The 16442-nt window shown below is 36.5% G+C and overlaps 1 pseudogene; it reads right to left on the minus strand.

The window, feature by feature from the left end:
- LOC132027485 (programmed cell death protein 6-like) overlaps positions 1-13612 on the minus strand; it is a 34799-nt pseudogene extending 21187 nt beyond the window's left edge.
- Positions 13613-16442: the final 2830 nt, after the last annotated feature.

Raw genomic sequence — 16442 nt, forward strand, 5'->3', positions numbered from 1 at the left:
TGGTGATAGACAATAGAGAACAATCATATATAGATAAATTTGTGTCCTTGAAATATACAGAAATAATGGAATAGGGAAAAAAATCAAAGATAAGATGAAAGAACTGAATTTGCCATTTGCAAGTGCAATATACTGTTCTAGGATAATTTCACAGAAAATGATCACTACTGAGGCATATTCTACTGAAAAGATTGGACTTAAAGTATTAAACAGAAAGAATTCAACTTCTAGTTTTAGCTCCACAAGTAGAGAGCTTATAGTCCTTACAAGAAAAGGTTAAGCAAACTGCAGATCAGTGACTCTCCTTGGGCCTATTAGAGAAGGAAGATACAGAGCAAAGTATTAACCATGCCCTCTATGGTTATAGGCAAATACAGAGGACCACAGCTGAGATCAGTTTACCTGGAACAGAGACTGTTAATGTTACAACTGGTAGTAGGGAGGAAACAGGAGGCTAGCTAAGGACAAAGTACAAGCTGGGTGGGAGATGCATGATATTCCTCTAGGAAACTTCTAATTATCTTAAGGTTAATGCCTTGTTAGAGGGAGAAACAACCCTAACTCAACAATGGCAAGGCCTCCAGTATCCTGTGAGTCCTGAACATATGAAAATCCTTTTGAAACTTCCTTTTTCCTGAACTCCACCAACTCCCAAGTATATAATCAGCCACCTCTCACAACCTGTGGGCAGCAGCTCTTGCTGCCTATGGGTCCTGTCCCCGTGCTTTAACAAAACCACCATTCCGGGGCTGCCTGGGAGGCTCAGTGGGTTAAGCCTCTGCCTTCAGCTCAGGTCATGATCTCAGGGTCCTGGGATCGAGTCCCACATCGGGCTCTCTGCTAAGCAAGGAGCCTGCTCCTTCCTCTCTCTCTCTACTTGTGATCTCTCTCTGTCAAATAAATAAAATCTTTAAAAACAAAAACACCACCATTTCGCACTAAAGATGTCTCAAGAATTCTTTCTTTCTTTTCTCTTTTTTTAAAAGATTTTATTTATTTATTTGACTGAGAGAGATTACAAGTAGGCAGAGAGGCATGCAGAGAGAGAGGAGGAAGCAGGCTCCCTGCCGAGCAGAGAGCCCGATGCGGGACTCGATCCCAGGACCCTGAGATCATGACCTGAGCTGAAGGCAGCGGCTTAACCCACTGAGCCACCCAGGCGCCCTCAAGAATTCTTTCTTGGTTGTGAGCTCTGGACCTCACCCCACCAAACCTCAACTATACTTAAAACCACTTTAGTAGGAACACTTAAGTGGTAAGTATGATGAACTACTAGCTCTAGTTAAGTGTTCCTACTGATGTGGTTTTAAAGAAGATGTGGTCCATATACACAATGGAATATTACTCAGCCATCAGAAGGGATGAAAACCCAACTTTTGCATCATCATGAATGGGACTGGAGGAGATTATGCTAAGTGAAATAAGTCAAACAGAGAAAGCCAATTTTCACATGGTTTCGTTTACTTGTGGAACATAAGAATAGCATGGAGGACACTAGGGGAAGGGAGAAATGAAGGGAGAGAAATTGGAGTGGGAGATAAACCATGAGAGACTATGGACACTGGGAAACAAATGGAAGGTTAGGTGAGCCTGGTGATGGGTATTAAGGCAGGCACAGATTGCAAGGAGCACTGGATGTTATATGCAAACAATGAATAATGGAACACTACATCAAAAACTAATGATGTACTCCATGGTGACTAACATAACACAATTAAAAAATAAAGAAAAATTCTTTGGAGGTCACAGTCTAAGGGAGAACCTGTCTTTCATGGCTTTTACCTCCAGGAACCCCACCAACTCACAGGTGAAAAACAATAAAAAGTCCCTTCATGTTTCTGGCAATTGGGAGGTAAAAAGTAACCATTTTGAAACATACTCAGAGCATTCTCCATAACAAAAAAAAATTATCATAGACTTATTCCATTTGGGGGAAGAGCAATTACTCAATTTCAGCCCCCTCTGCACTTCTAGACTCACCTAAGAGGGGAAGAAAATCAAGCAACACTTGTGAAGGTCACAACCCAGGGATATAAACCTACAAAAAGCCAGATTTAATCACAATATTATAGAACTTTACCCCCAGATTATTGCTACAGTGACAGGTCTCCAGTATGCTAACAGTGGATTATAGATGAAAGAGCTACAAATAGCAAACTCCATCTATAAAAGGGATTCTTAGGGAAATTCAAAGATAACAGGAGAAACAAAAGCAAGGACACTAGAGGAAATCCAAGGCTCTAGCATCTACACCTAGAACAAAAATTAGACACAACCCAATTCCCAACCAGATTAGTATAAAACCTCACACTAATGACATATTTACCTCAGTTTATATCACATGAAATGCATCATATCTAGCTTTCAACAACAAAAATCACAAGTTATGCTAGACAAGAAAAACAAAACAAAACATCAGTGTCAAGAGACAAAGTAAGCAAGGGGTAAATTCTCCAAGAAGACAGACAACTTATAATTACTATAAATTTAATCAGATAATGGCTCCAATTGCAGCAAAGAAAACTGTCATTAGCTAACCCAGAATCACCCAAATTCAGATATCATATGGTTGGCAATTGGTTCTAATTTTCACTCTTACATGGGGTAGTTCTCATCTTATGGTGGGGATGTGGGGCATAGAGTGGAGGCACGGGTAGGTATATGGCAGGAAACCCTGTGTGTCTAAAGACACAGAGAAGCACAATGTGAGTTCCTATGTTTTCATAATTCTTGTGGGCCAATATTCCCAGATCTGGCTAACAAAAGAGGTACTAAATAACTAAGAAATTTGGAATCACTGCTGGCTATGCTGTGAATTCCAGCCAGCTAAGAGATTCAGAATTTTCTTCATTGATATTTAAGTGAGAAACTGCCATCAGGACTTGGAATGAATTTGGATTTCATTAAGTGGACATTAGAACTCCCAACTGGCTACCTATACAGACCTGCCCCATTAACTTTGCAATAGTATCTCACAAATCATATACAGTTGAAATTCTTGAACCCATTTGTTGTTCTGTGGCAAAATTTAGCTAATAACTGTAATTGAGGAAAAGTTTTTATTTGTAAAATTGATCTAAAAGTCAATAGTTCTTCTATATTTAAACATTACAAAAATATAATGGAAATATGCCTTTCAAAATTGCAACTATAGAGGGAAAATACTCAGTAATAAATTTCTTCTGTAAGAAGAAAATTAAAATGCTTCATTGGGTGTCTAGGTGGCTCAGTTGGTTAAGCATCCCATTCTTCATTTTGGTTCAGGTCATGAGACTGAGCTCCACGTTGGGCTCCGTCCTTATATGGAGTCTCTGTCCCTTCTCCCACTCTCATGTAGGCTTTTGCTTTCTCTAAAATAAATAAATCTTTAAAAAAGAAAATTAAAATGCTTAAGTTTTCTTCTTCAATTAGTAAAAATATGAGTCTTGTTTAAGAAAGGTCTAGATATTGAGAAGGTGTTAAGACATAAATTATAAATTTAATAGCTGCTGAGTAAAATACTACTAAATGACTCAGGATTTTATTGTATTTAGTACATGGGGTGGGGGGATTTGACAAAATGATTCAAAACCCAGATATCAGTTGGAGTTTCCTCAACCTGTGAGATATTTTTAGGATTGCCTCAACCCGTTAATTGCATAATCTAAAGTCATAAACCTTTCCTAAGATTTCTGTAAATTTCTGGGATCTATATCCCATGAAGTTTTTGTTTTGGGTCTCTATATCTTTGAGCAGGTTTTTGTTTTTTGTTTTTGTTTTTGTTTTTTTCCTACAGCACACTGATCTCACTTTGATACTCAGCTCCTCTTTAGTTTTCACAACTGAAATCTGTCTCTTGAAGAATTAGTATATTCAGCAGACTTAAACTAAAATCAGTAGAACAGCATGCAAAAGAAGGATTTACATCCCATCAATGTAAATCCTTTCTATTCAGTCCCTCTCAGATTGAATTTTCCCTTCCAAAGTCCACAATCTTCTTGTTAAGCAGTGGTAACCTTCTTTTCTGATGTTTAGCAGTGACTTGGGTAACTCTTAGGAAATTTATTAAGGTATTTTCCTTCAAAGCACTGAATATTTTTAAAATAAAAAATCTGTATATAAAAATTTCACATTACTATGGATTGTTCAATACAAATCCAAAAAATTGGTTGGAGGGGGGAGAGGGCCTACTCTTAACTGATACAAAGGCAGTAAGTGTGTGTTAATTAGAACAGAATAGCACTGGCACAGGGAAAACTCATAGTGAGGGCAGTAAAATGCAAGAATCTAGATATGAAGGATCTATTGGGACTGATGGAACCATAATGGGGAGTTTGGCAGAGACTACCAGTTTGTCCCTAATAGTCTTTTGTTGACTTTTCCCATAGTTCTATCATTTTTAGGTGGGCAAATCCATGCTCAAAATGAAGAATACTTTTTCCAGCATCTTTTGCAATATGTGTAGCTAAGAATAATTTTTGGCCAACAATATTTAAGCTGAAGTGTTATCTAACAGCTTTCGGGAAACTGACTTAAAAATAATTTATTTCTACAGCTTTTCCTTGTTTTCTTCTTCATCATATCCTTCATCCTGTTGCTCAGCATACAAATGAAACCGATGTGAACCAAACAGCACCACATTTAGACTCACATTTGATTTGGACCCTAAAGCCCCATATTTTAGAGGTCAATGAGATAGCATGTGCCTCTGAGGATTTAATGGAGTAGAGCTACTATATAAACACCAAGCTATCGGCCTCCACTGTAAAGTACAAGAACACTTTTTCTTGTGTATGTCACTTTTATTTTTAGTATCTAACTCACAGGTGAACCTAATCCTGATTCAGGTGATAAGTGTGATCAGTGGGTAGAAAGATGGATTATCCAGTAAGCAATATTAGAAATCCAGTAAGCACTATGTATATAGGAAAAAGTCTTGCTACTTCACTTTTCAAATCTAAATTCCAGTGAAAGACCCGCGGATCCCCTTACCCAAGAATCCAACACTGCCACTGGATGCAATCAGCAAGAGATTCTTTATTGTCATGCAGGCGCCTGCGGATGGTCAGCGCGCGCCTGCGGGTGGTCAGCAGCTCCTGCTAGCTGAGCACACCCGGCTGGGGTGGTGCCGGGTTTTTATAGACAGGTACAAACAAGTTTTGGGTGGGGCGCAACTGATTGGTTGACAGTTAGAACTTTTGAAAAAGGCCTTAGTGGAGTTTGCTGATTGGCTTTGGGGACCCGCGCGCGCGTGAAGAGAGAGGCGGGAAGGGGGAACAAGCTGATTGGTTCTGAGGGCCCGCGCGCGGGAGGAGAGAGGCAGGGAGGGGGAACAAGAAGGGGGAAGGTAGGAATGCCATCATGGCGTCTTCTATTATTTCTATAAGCCAAGCAGTTACAGAAGGGCAAAAGAGCAATTAATAACCTAATTTACGCCTAAAAGCCAGCGGTTCACAGAAAAGGAAACAAGCAGTTAGTTATCCTATCTATCTTCTAGGGGAGGGGTCTTTCACCAGATAAATCAAAATTTTAAGCTTCAAAATTAAAAAAAAAAAACCCAAATCTGAGAAAGTAAATGAGACTGTTTTATTTCTTATAAATGAAATAGGCCTTTCTAGGTAGAATGCAAAACAAAACATTCATAAAGGAAAATAATCAATTTGAATACATATGTTAAAAAATTTGTAACTTCTGTATGGATATATACATACATATTCTACAAGTGAAATAAATAAGGAATGAATATAAATATTTTCAATGTAAATGAATGGACTAATTTCTTAAATGTACAAGGAAAGACAAGCAATTTAATTAAATAATAAAGAATACAAACAGAGACTCTATAATAAAAAATCCTTAACCATTTAAAAAAGTGTTTATTTTTATTCATGATGAAATAAACAAAAATTAAAAATACCTAACAGAGAAAAAGACTAAAAATATAAATATAAAAATATATATAAATATAAGATAAATAGAGCCTCAGTGTCTTGAGGAATAACGTAAAGGGTCTATCATAATTGAAGAATGTGTTATGAAAGGAGGGGGAAAGTGAGCTAAAAAAATATTTTAAAAAATAAGGGCCCCAAACTTGCCATGATATGGCCTAACTACTCCAAGTAAAGGGCAGTGGTTGTCATTATGGATAAAAGAGCAAGATTCTGCCACGTCTGTCTATAAGTAAACCACTTCTAACATAAGGTCACAGAGAAATTTAAAGTAAGATGATGGATATATAGATGCCATGAGCAACTAGTAGAAAGAAAGCTGGAATGACTATTTTAACATTAGACAATATAAATTTCTAATAATGTATGTTATCAGAGATAAGAGATATCTTTCACAATGATAAATAGGTCAATTAAAAATGGGCCAGGAAAGGTAGTAATTCTAAATGTGTATATCCCGCATAACAGAGCTTCAAAATTCATGAAGTAAAAAAATGACAAACCTGAAAGTAGAAATTAGACAAATCTACAGTGTTAGTTGCAGGTTTCAACTCTCTTTTCTCAACAATTACTCAAACATACATACATGAAATGAGTGAGATTATAAAGATGTGAACAACACTATCAACCATATTGACCTATTTCATACTTAGATATTCTATAGAAGAAGAATAATTTTATGTTCTTATGGCCCATATTCTGGGCCATAAAACAAGTCTCAATAAATTTTAAAAGACTGAGATCAAACCAAGCATAGTCTCCAACAATAAGAAAATTAAATTAGAAATCAATAATGAAAAGATATTTGGAAAAAGCTTTTTCGGAGGAATCAGCATAGTCAGTAAGGCTCTTAGAGAAAATATTTCCACTAAAGTGTGAGGCAGATGAAAGGACAATAAAATCAATTCAAGAGGATCTAAAATTGTTTTGAGCAATTCCTAATGTTCCTAATCTGGAAGCAAGTAATATTTCCCTACACACTTATATTTATATTTTCCCATTGAGTAAATGAAAATGCTTGGTCAGTTTAAGGAAAGGATGTGTCTGTCATATAAATGGGTGTTATATGCAACTAATTAATCACTGAACACTCCATCAAAAACTAATGATGTACTATGTGTTGGCTAGTTGACTTAAAAAAAAAACAAATGTATTATTTTGAAAGACTCGGGAATTTGTAGAATTCCATTCATTTCAGCAGAAAAACAACTACTTAGGAGAATGGGAACAGGTAAGGCAATGAGAATGATTTTTCCTCATTTGTACCTCAGTAAAAGATGAATATTATAGGGGCGCCTGGGTGGATCAGTCAGTTAATCATTTGACTCTTGATTTCAGCTCAGGTCAAGATCTCAGGGTTGTGAGACCAAGCCCTATGTCAGGCTCTGAGCTGGGTGTGGAGTTTGCTTGGGATTCTCTCTTTCCCCTCTCCCTCTGCGCCTCTCCACCTCTTAAAAAAAAAAAAAAGATAACTATCATAACTATCATATCATTAAAGGAGAATATTTTAGAAATACTAAGAATTCCATCTTGGAGCATGTAACCATTTATATGAGTTTTTTTTTGTCTGTTTGTTTTTGTTTGTTTGTTTGTTTTACATAAAAAGGTATTTATATGAACTTTGATGCTAAAAGTTCAGATGCTAAAATCTCTTATGGGCTTCCCTACAGAAACAACTACACCAGAAACTCAGAGTATGAAAATGTGAAGTTGAAACAATACACCTAAAATAGGTCAAGTCAGTCTCTGGAGGGTTTATTTTCCCAGTTTGGATTAATACTACGGTGAGCAGTTCATAACATCAGAGCTCAACAATGAGTCCTTGAGAAAAATTTAGAAGGTAGACTACTTCATCTTTGAAACCTTCTCATCTCCACTTTTTAACATCTTTCTCTTCCTTGCAATGTCTTTCTCTTTCTTGCTCTTAGAAAATCTAAAACATCTGTAGAGAATATTCCTATTGTAGTGGGAGCCATGTGAGGGTAGGTTTATATACTGGCAAAGCTTAAAGAAGCCATGAGATCAACAGAAATCAAATCTTCCCTATCCAACTTTTCATGTTTCATATCTAATTGATTTTCAGCTTACCTCTTTCTTTGATTACCTGAGAAATTTTATATTCTGAAAATACTGATATGGACAAATACAATCTTTAATTATTATTGAACAAGATACCAGAAATGTAGAGTACATTAGTCTGTGGCAGTCTGGTTAGTGATTGACCCCTGAGTTCCTAATTATATAAGGTCAAAGAGTTCTATTGACTAGGAATACAGAGCCTTCAGACACCGAATTCAGCAGGGAATATATACTCAAGCTCCATGAAAGTTTTTTTTTTTAAATTTTATTTATTTATTTGAAGGAGAAAGAATGAGAGAGAGAGCATGAGAGGGGGAAGGGTCAGAGGGAGAAGCAGACTCCCTGCTGAGCAGGGAGCCCAATATGGCATAGGATCCTAGGATTCCAAGATCATGACCTGAGCTGAAGGCAGTCACTCAACTGACTGAGCCACTCAGGAGCCCCAAAGACTTAATTTTTTTAGAACAGTTTTAGGTTTGCAACAATTCAAAGGTAGGTACTGAGATTTCTCATATACTTGCTGCTCACACACATGCATAGGCTTCCCCATTATCACTCATCAGAACGGCACTTTTCTTTCCCCAAGAATGACTCTACATAGACATCTCATAATCACCTTAAGTCCATAATTAGGATTCACTCTTGATGTTGTACATTCTATGGATTTAAACAAATGTATAATGAAATATATGCATCATTATAATATTGTACAGAGTATTTTCACTGCTCCAAAAATCCTCTGTGCTCTGGCAACCAGTGATCTTTTTACTATCTCAATAGTTTAGCCTTTTCCAGAATGTAATTTAGTATATAGCCTTTTCAGATTGGTTTATTTCACTTAGTAATGTGCATTTAAGGTTTCCTTTTGTCTTTCCATGGATTGATAGCTCATTTATTTTTAATGCTAAATAATATTTCTTTGTCTGGATGTACTACAGTTTACCCATTCCTCCACTAAAAAGCATCTTATTTGTTTCCAAGCTTTCATAATTATGAACAAAACTGCTATAAACATCTGTGTGTAGGTTTTCGTGTGGATATAAGTTTTCAGTTCCTTTAGGTAAATACTAAGAAGTACATTTGCTGCATTGTATAGTAAGGATTTTTAAATTTTGTAAAAAACAAAAAAAACAACAAAAAAACCCCCACCAAACTGTTTTTGAAAATGGCTATACCATTTTACATTCCCACCAGCAAAGTATGAGAGTTCCTGTTGCTCCACATCCTCGCTAGTATTTAGTTTTGTCAGTGTTTCAGATTTTGGCCATTCTAATAGGCATGTAGTGGTATCTCATCATCATTTTAGTGTGTATTTCCCTGATGACATACTATTTAGAGCTGTTCTATTTTTTTCAAACATATCTGATCAAATATTAATGATCATCATTATAATAACAATAAAAGGACTCCCATTTGCACATGGATTTAATGTGTAGATATGGTCAAAAGAGCAAGGAATATCTGTGTATTTGTCATTTTGATAATCTTAAGTTCGATGAATTATACCTTCCAGCAAATACAGGGTGTCTGTAAGTCTTAGTTTATACCTTTAGTTCCAGCATCACTTCTGGTTTAGCATTTTAGATTTCTAATTTCTTATTGAAGCATTATTATTAATACTGGCATTTAAGTAAGCTTCTTACACAGACAAATGTCAATTTATGAGTTTAACAATTTCAAATTCAATGTAGTTTTGAAGATATGACCAAACAATTTTATAAAAGAGCTTTTTTTTTTCTTAAAAAAATTAAGGCCATATTAAAACAAACTCTTCAAAAAAAGTCAGAGACACAATAATAGAGAAACAGTATATTGACTGAATTGAGTATAATTATTCTGTTGATGTAATTTTTGATGTTTGACAAACAATAGAAAGTTTCTAAAAAATTTTTGCTTTAACATGCATGGATATATTATTTTCACCTTTTGAAACTAGAACTTTGATTTTGGAAATAGTTTGGGACTAGAACCACTTTGTAGTTCTACCAATTGTATAAAATTTATTTTTCAGTCAACAAAAATCTCAAAAATTATAGAATCTTAATAATATTAGCAACCTCTCTTACTTTCAAGCATGTCCTGGCTTAGGAGATAAATTTATATAGTCACTCTAGTAATGATCAATATAATTTAACTACATGGGAGTGAGGTGGTAGGGTGATTGTTTTTGGGCTTTCAAAAAAGAAAGAAGTTTGGAAACCAGCAGTAAATTTAAAAATATTATGCTAAAAAAAAGAGAAAAATGTTTATAACTCTCCCCTAATGTAACCATTCTTCTGAAAAAAAAAAAAAAAACACAAAAAAACCCAAAAAACGAGATTCTTCTGATAACAAAAATGTGTCCATTTTCTTAAAATAACATATCTCAGTATTTTATTGTATAAGGTGCCCAAAGTACTTCATGTAGGAATTTTAAACTTATCCATGTCTGCATTTTGAGGTGAGAGTATTCCTTTACTAAGCTTGACACAAGAGCTGTTAAAATTCAATAGCTCTAGTTGTGTGACATACTCAGATCACTCTGTCTCATGGAGAACAAGGGAGATGGATGATGTATTCTGAGGACCCTCCCAAATCTGACTGGAGGCTTAGGTTTTGGGTTCTAGATAGAGTTAGAACTTTACCCTGCATTCAATTTCTGTTTGCATGTTATTTCCACTTCTAAAGCTTCAAGTCAGTTAGGAGCTTCAAAGTCTGTAAGTTATTTTCGGATTTTTCCCCCTAACAATATATTTCTCTCCAATTTTGTTCTGTAGTTTCATGTTTATTTCAACCTGGCAAAGTTCAGGTGGGTTAAAAGTAGTTGGTAACTTTAAAAGAAATGAGAGTTTCCTCCTGTATTGGAAAAAAGCAACACAGGCAATTCTAATGATATTTGAAACTGGATATGTTGGTTATTTTCCATTTTCCAGCAAATGTCTCCCTACCCTAATTTCTCAGCTCTTCTGCCTTATTTTGTACTTGGGATGTTGACCTCTATGGAGTAGTTAACCACGATCCTTTATTCTCTGGCTTTCTTTCAGGTTTTGCCAATGAGCAGCACCAGTGTTAAGACTGGAGAAAAGTTGGGATACTCATTCAACAAGAGGATATTCATATTCATTCAACAAGAGGATATTCATTCCTCTTGTACTCTCCGTATTGTACTATAGTTCTGGTAGTTGTTGAGCCCCTAAGGCCACAGTTTCTCTCAGGTAGCCTTTTCCCACAGTTTCAGTTCTCATCAGCCTCTGTTGGTAGAACTGCTGTCTGTTGTTGACTCTTTAGGCCTCATAGTGACATGGTTTCTTGTTGTTAATAGTCCCCATGTATTTCAATCACACCTTTCTGGTTGCCCTGGCCCTGCTTACACCTCTGCAAATAATCTTTCCCAAAATTTATTTAATTTATTCAATTCAACCCCTTTGACCATGTCATTTGTTTCCTTTGGAACTCTGACTGGTAGACCTGATATCACCAAAATGAAATGTCTCTGAATTTCACTTCTAATTCCACACTGCTTCTACATTGCTGTTGGAAATATGAAGTATTGGTAGTTCAGGGGTTTGTTTTGGAGTCACTGGCAAGTAAAACTTAGATTTCATTAAAAATGTGCAAAGCAACATGATCTAACCTGCCTTCTAGATACTTCTGAAAGCACCCAAAATAGGGAATATTCTCAATCTATTCTATAAAAACTGCCACTTAATAATGAAGATTCTAGAAAATTTAGTTTGGGAAAACTTCTCAGTCATCACAAGTGCTAGTTTAAGTAGAAATTGTGAGTTGCCATAGGTTTTCATTAAATTAAAAATTTGAAGGCAACAATCCTGAGAGACATCCATACTGAACCACCTTCATAAAGTAGATTAAAAAGTCTACCAGTATGCCAGGCTACTCTATGGTTCCCAGTGATGACAAGGCATTTTGCTCTTATCCTTTCACTGGGAAAAAAACAAATGTAACCCAGATGCCACTTGGGACTGCTCTGACCCTTACAGAGTGTGCCAAACCCCCAGTTTCAGAACCTGGAATGTCCAGTGGCCTCCAAGTGACCTCTGCAAGTATCTGACAAACATCTAGTGGATCTTGGGTTTTCATTCCAACATCAATTAGATTCAGCATCTTGCACAGACTTAACACAAAATTTTTCTCTATTCCTGCTTCTGCAGGAAACCCAAACACATAAACCACATTATGATTTGTAGATTTCATGAAAAATTCTGAGATCACCATGAAGAAATCACTGAAAAATATACTGCCGCCTTTTCTTTGCTACCACTTTTCCTTCTTGTCTCTCCTCACTCTCTCCTCCATTTTCTCTCCTTGCTCTTTCACTCCCCCTTTTCCTTCTGCTCTCTCACCCTTCTTTGTGCTGTTTCTTCCACAAATATTTATTCACTACATATGACTGCATCTCTGCCTTTAGTGATGGTATCTACAATGTAATGTCATATCGACTGCCTTTCAAAGGAAATTCTATTGAACACGTTTTTTCTCTTCTTTAATGCACAAATATTGTATGCAAAAGCAATTACTGGGAAAATGTCCAATTAATTGCTCAGAGAAATCTAAAGCTCTACTACAAAGGGAATATGTCTTTAAGAAATTAGCTAGAGAAGAAAGTTTAATAAAAGTAATGATAACCTCTCAGCAATCAATAGAGGCTCAGATTTTAAAATATAAAGCATTTCCAAATATTTTCTGATGGTCAGAATCAGTGAATTAATAAATCTTGGCAAAACTCTTTAGAATAAATGACTATGTACTACATGCTGGGGGCAGATAGGAACAGCAAAAATGGTAACCATTAGAATTTGCCTTTCAAAGTCAGGATCATTTTGCAGATATGTTAGTCATCCCTGTCATACGTTGAGTTCCCAGGGAAAGGACCATGAGTTGAAAATTTGTTTACAAAAATGTACTAAGGGGGAAAAAAAAAAAAGAAACCAAACAAGGGTGTGTTTTTAAACAAAGCTCTGTGGAGGGTAGCTTCTTTTGAATCTGCAGGATCAGAATGCGAGTTATGTTCCACCCTGTGAAATAGAGTTTCCTCATGTCAACTTTCAGTTCCTTCTGGCATGCGAACAAAGTGACTCGAACCTGAGGGCAGTCTTCCAGGGGAGAGTCACAGGGCAGGCTCTTGCAAGCAAAAGCACTCCAAAGCCAGGTGGAAGAGCACTGTGGTAATTTAAAATATTTAAATCTTCACAAAGTCTCCAACACTCTTCCCACAAAAGAGAGTCAAATTCTTCTTCTTTTAAATGTGTGCTTGCCCTAATGACTCACTTCCAATGAACAAAATGCATCAGAACTAACACTGTATGGATTCCAAGGCTAGCTCTAAAAAGGTGTTATACCCGGCTGATTCTGACTCCTCTTGGGCTAGTCTTGCCCTCAGAACTGATGTACCATGTAATAAGGAAGCCCAGGCCACATGGAGAGGTCTGGTTGACAGCTCCATCTAAGATCTAAACCTGTAGCCAGCACCAACCACAGACATGTGAATAAGGTGGATTTCCAATGATTCCATCCCTCAGCCCTCTGGCTGATGCCCCAGACATCATCGGCAGAGGCCATTCTGTCCTTGCCATGCTTGGTTCAAACTCTTGAATTGCAGAATCCATGAGCATAATAAGTAGCTGGTCTCCTGCCACCTAACTGTGGGGTAATTTGTTACACAGCCATAGGATCTGGAATAGACAGAGAGAATATAAACATCTCTGTGAGATGTTTCTGAAGGAATGTGGGTGGAGTACTGAAATCTGTGACAGTGCTCATGATACTTTTTGACCAAGAGATCGTGAATACCGTTTCTGCCTCAGGTAACTGGATAGACTCATGGGATAGTGTGATTTAGGGGAAGAATACTGGCTACGGAGTCATAAGACCTAGGTTCATATTCCAGTTTGGCCACAAGTCTCTGAATCACTTGTAAGTTTTTTTTTTTTTTAATCAGTAATATACACATAATTATCTCTATCTGACAAGGTTGTTTTTGAGGACTGAATAAGACAGGATATGCAAGAGTATCTGAGACACAAGTACTGTGTGTAGTATCTCAGAGAGTCTACTTTCTCCATCAAAGTGGATGCCCACTTCATAAAGACCAATGCTATTTTACCCAATTCTTGCATAGATGCACGGTTCTGTTTGCTAATAGAGGAGAGGCTCAGACTTTCTCTTTGACTTAGGACTTTTTCTAATTTAGAAGACCTTTTTCTACTTCCTTAATGATCTCAAAGGACACTCTAATCAACTTATTTTTTTTCAATACCAAATAGATGGTCTATGCAGGTAATCTCTTAAAGAACATTTACAGTCCTCCTTTTAGGGTGCCATTATTATTAAATAATGTGGCATTCTCCATTTTAGAAACCATCTTGACTGTTGGAAGCATTGTCAAAACCGTATTTGGTAAACCAGGAATGAAATGCATCCTTATTAAGTTATTCAACAATTTTAAAGTTTGCATTTGGAACCATTCACAGAGTTCTTTTTAAGCTATTAATTTCACATGAGGCAAGAAGACATGTCTAGACAAATGTTCCTCAAAGGAAGTATTTTAAAATAAAGCCTTTTCTGACATGGCTATATACTCTTGTGCCCAAACATTTTACTTTGAACTCACTTTGATATTTGCTTTCTTGAAAGCAAGCTAATGTTCTGTGAATTAACTAGACTTCAGAGAGTTCTGAATTTTACGACAAATTTTCAGGAGTGTAAAAAAACTTAGTTTTGTTAACAGAAAGCCTTTTGACAGAATATTTTTATGAAGACTTTTTTTTTGTTTAATGGGATTTATGGGCCCATGGACATAAAAAATAATGGGGAGACCATATGCTGGTCTTAGAAGGGTCCAATATGAATATAGTAAAAATTCAAAATAAGAACCTTTGTGATTTTTAGTGGAATATCATTTGGTTTTTGGTAAAAATGACCTGCCAAGACCATGAAATTTCAATCTTACTTGGTTTCCATACATCACTGATTTTCTCAATAAACGGTGTTTGGCCATATTAATACAATTCAAATTGTTGATTATACAAAGTAATTAATTCAGCTGAACTCAAGACTGTTATAAAACTGATGTTTGACTAATTTATCTCACCAGTAAGGGGCTTTCCAGGAAAAAGCACTGGAGTCAGTTTCAGGGCTATCTCCTGCTAATTATTTCTGTCTTCTCCAGGACTATCTCTAGAGAAGTGCCTTCATAAATCACTTCCACACAAATCTTCATACCACACTTTGAAATGTGACCCACGAAGTTGCCCCACTGCCATCATCCCTATGGCATCAGCTATGAAGAGTTTTGACTTTCTTATAAGTCTGCTAACTCATTCATTCATGCAATAAATATTGACTGAAGCCCATTGTGTGTCAGGCACCGTTCTAAGCACTGAGAATATAGCAGTGAACAAAACACACAAAATACCAGCCTTTATGATGTAAATATTACAGGATGTGGAGACAGTTGATAAGCAAACAAAAAAATGTATATGTCTGGAGTGTTGAATAGCATAGAGAAACATAAGATAGGAAAGTGAGTGTGGAGAGTAGGAATTAGTATTTTCATGGGATGATATAGGATAGCCTCACCTATAAGGCAACATTTCAGCAGAGAGCTGAAGGAGATTTCAGATACTTGGGGGAAGAACAGTCCCAGTAAAGAGAGCATCAAATACAAAACCTCTGGGGTGAGAGCTGGGTTGACAAATACAAGATATGCCAAAAAGTCCAGTGTGGTTGGAGCAGAGGGACAAGAGAGAGATCACAGAGGTGTGGACTAGACCTCACAATTAAATTCATATGGTGAATACAAGAATAAAAGGAGTCACTGAAGACAAAGTAATTAAGATATCAATAATGGAAGTCATAGAAATGCCTCCATTTAGAGGGTGGAAAAAGTCAAAGACGTAGTAAAGGATGTTAAAAGAAGATGACAATGGGACCTGAGGAGAAAGCAGTGTCACAAAGCCTGGGAAAGAAAAACTAGTAAAAGAGGCTGTTCAACAGTATCAACAGTGTCAACTGTTTCATATTCTCCTTGAAAACAAGGACTAAGTAAAAGTAAGAAAGTAAAGACTATGTAAAAGCCTTTTGATTCGGTAATTGGAGGTTACAAGAGATTTTTGAGTTTTCCCTGTAAGTGTGGATGTCAAGTTGGGAAGTAAGAAGAATGAATGGTGAAGAAAAGTAAGTATCATATGCATACTGACTTCTCTGTCTCTTTCCCCACTTCCACTACCCCACCCTTCTTTTTCTTTTGGGGGAGGGGATCAATTTAGTCATAAAGGGAAAAAGGGAGATAGGACTTCTGTACTTTAAAAGCTCATAAATTATTTGTAAGAATAGCTATTGGCTTTCCCTTTTTGTGAATATGTGGCCAGTGAAATCACCACAGAATTCAAAATCAGCACAATGCTCACAGTCTGTTTCAGCTAGGGAATATATGGT

This window comes from Mustela nigripes, chromosome 12 (assembly GCF_022355385.1).
Source record: "Mustela nigripes isolate SB6536 chromosome 12, MUSNIG.SB6536, whole genome shotgun sequence".
NCBI lineage: Eukaryota > Metazoa > Chordata > Mammalia > Carnivora > Mustelidae > Mustela > Mustela nigripes.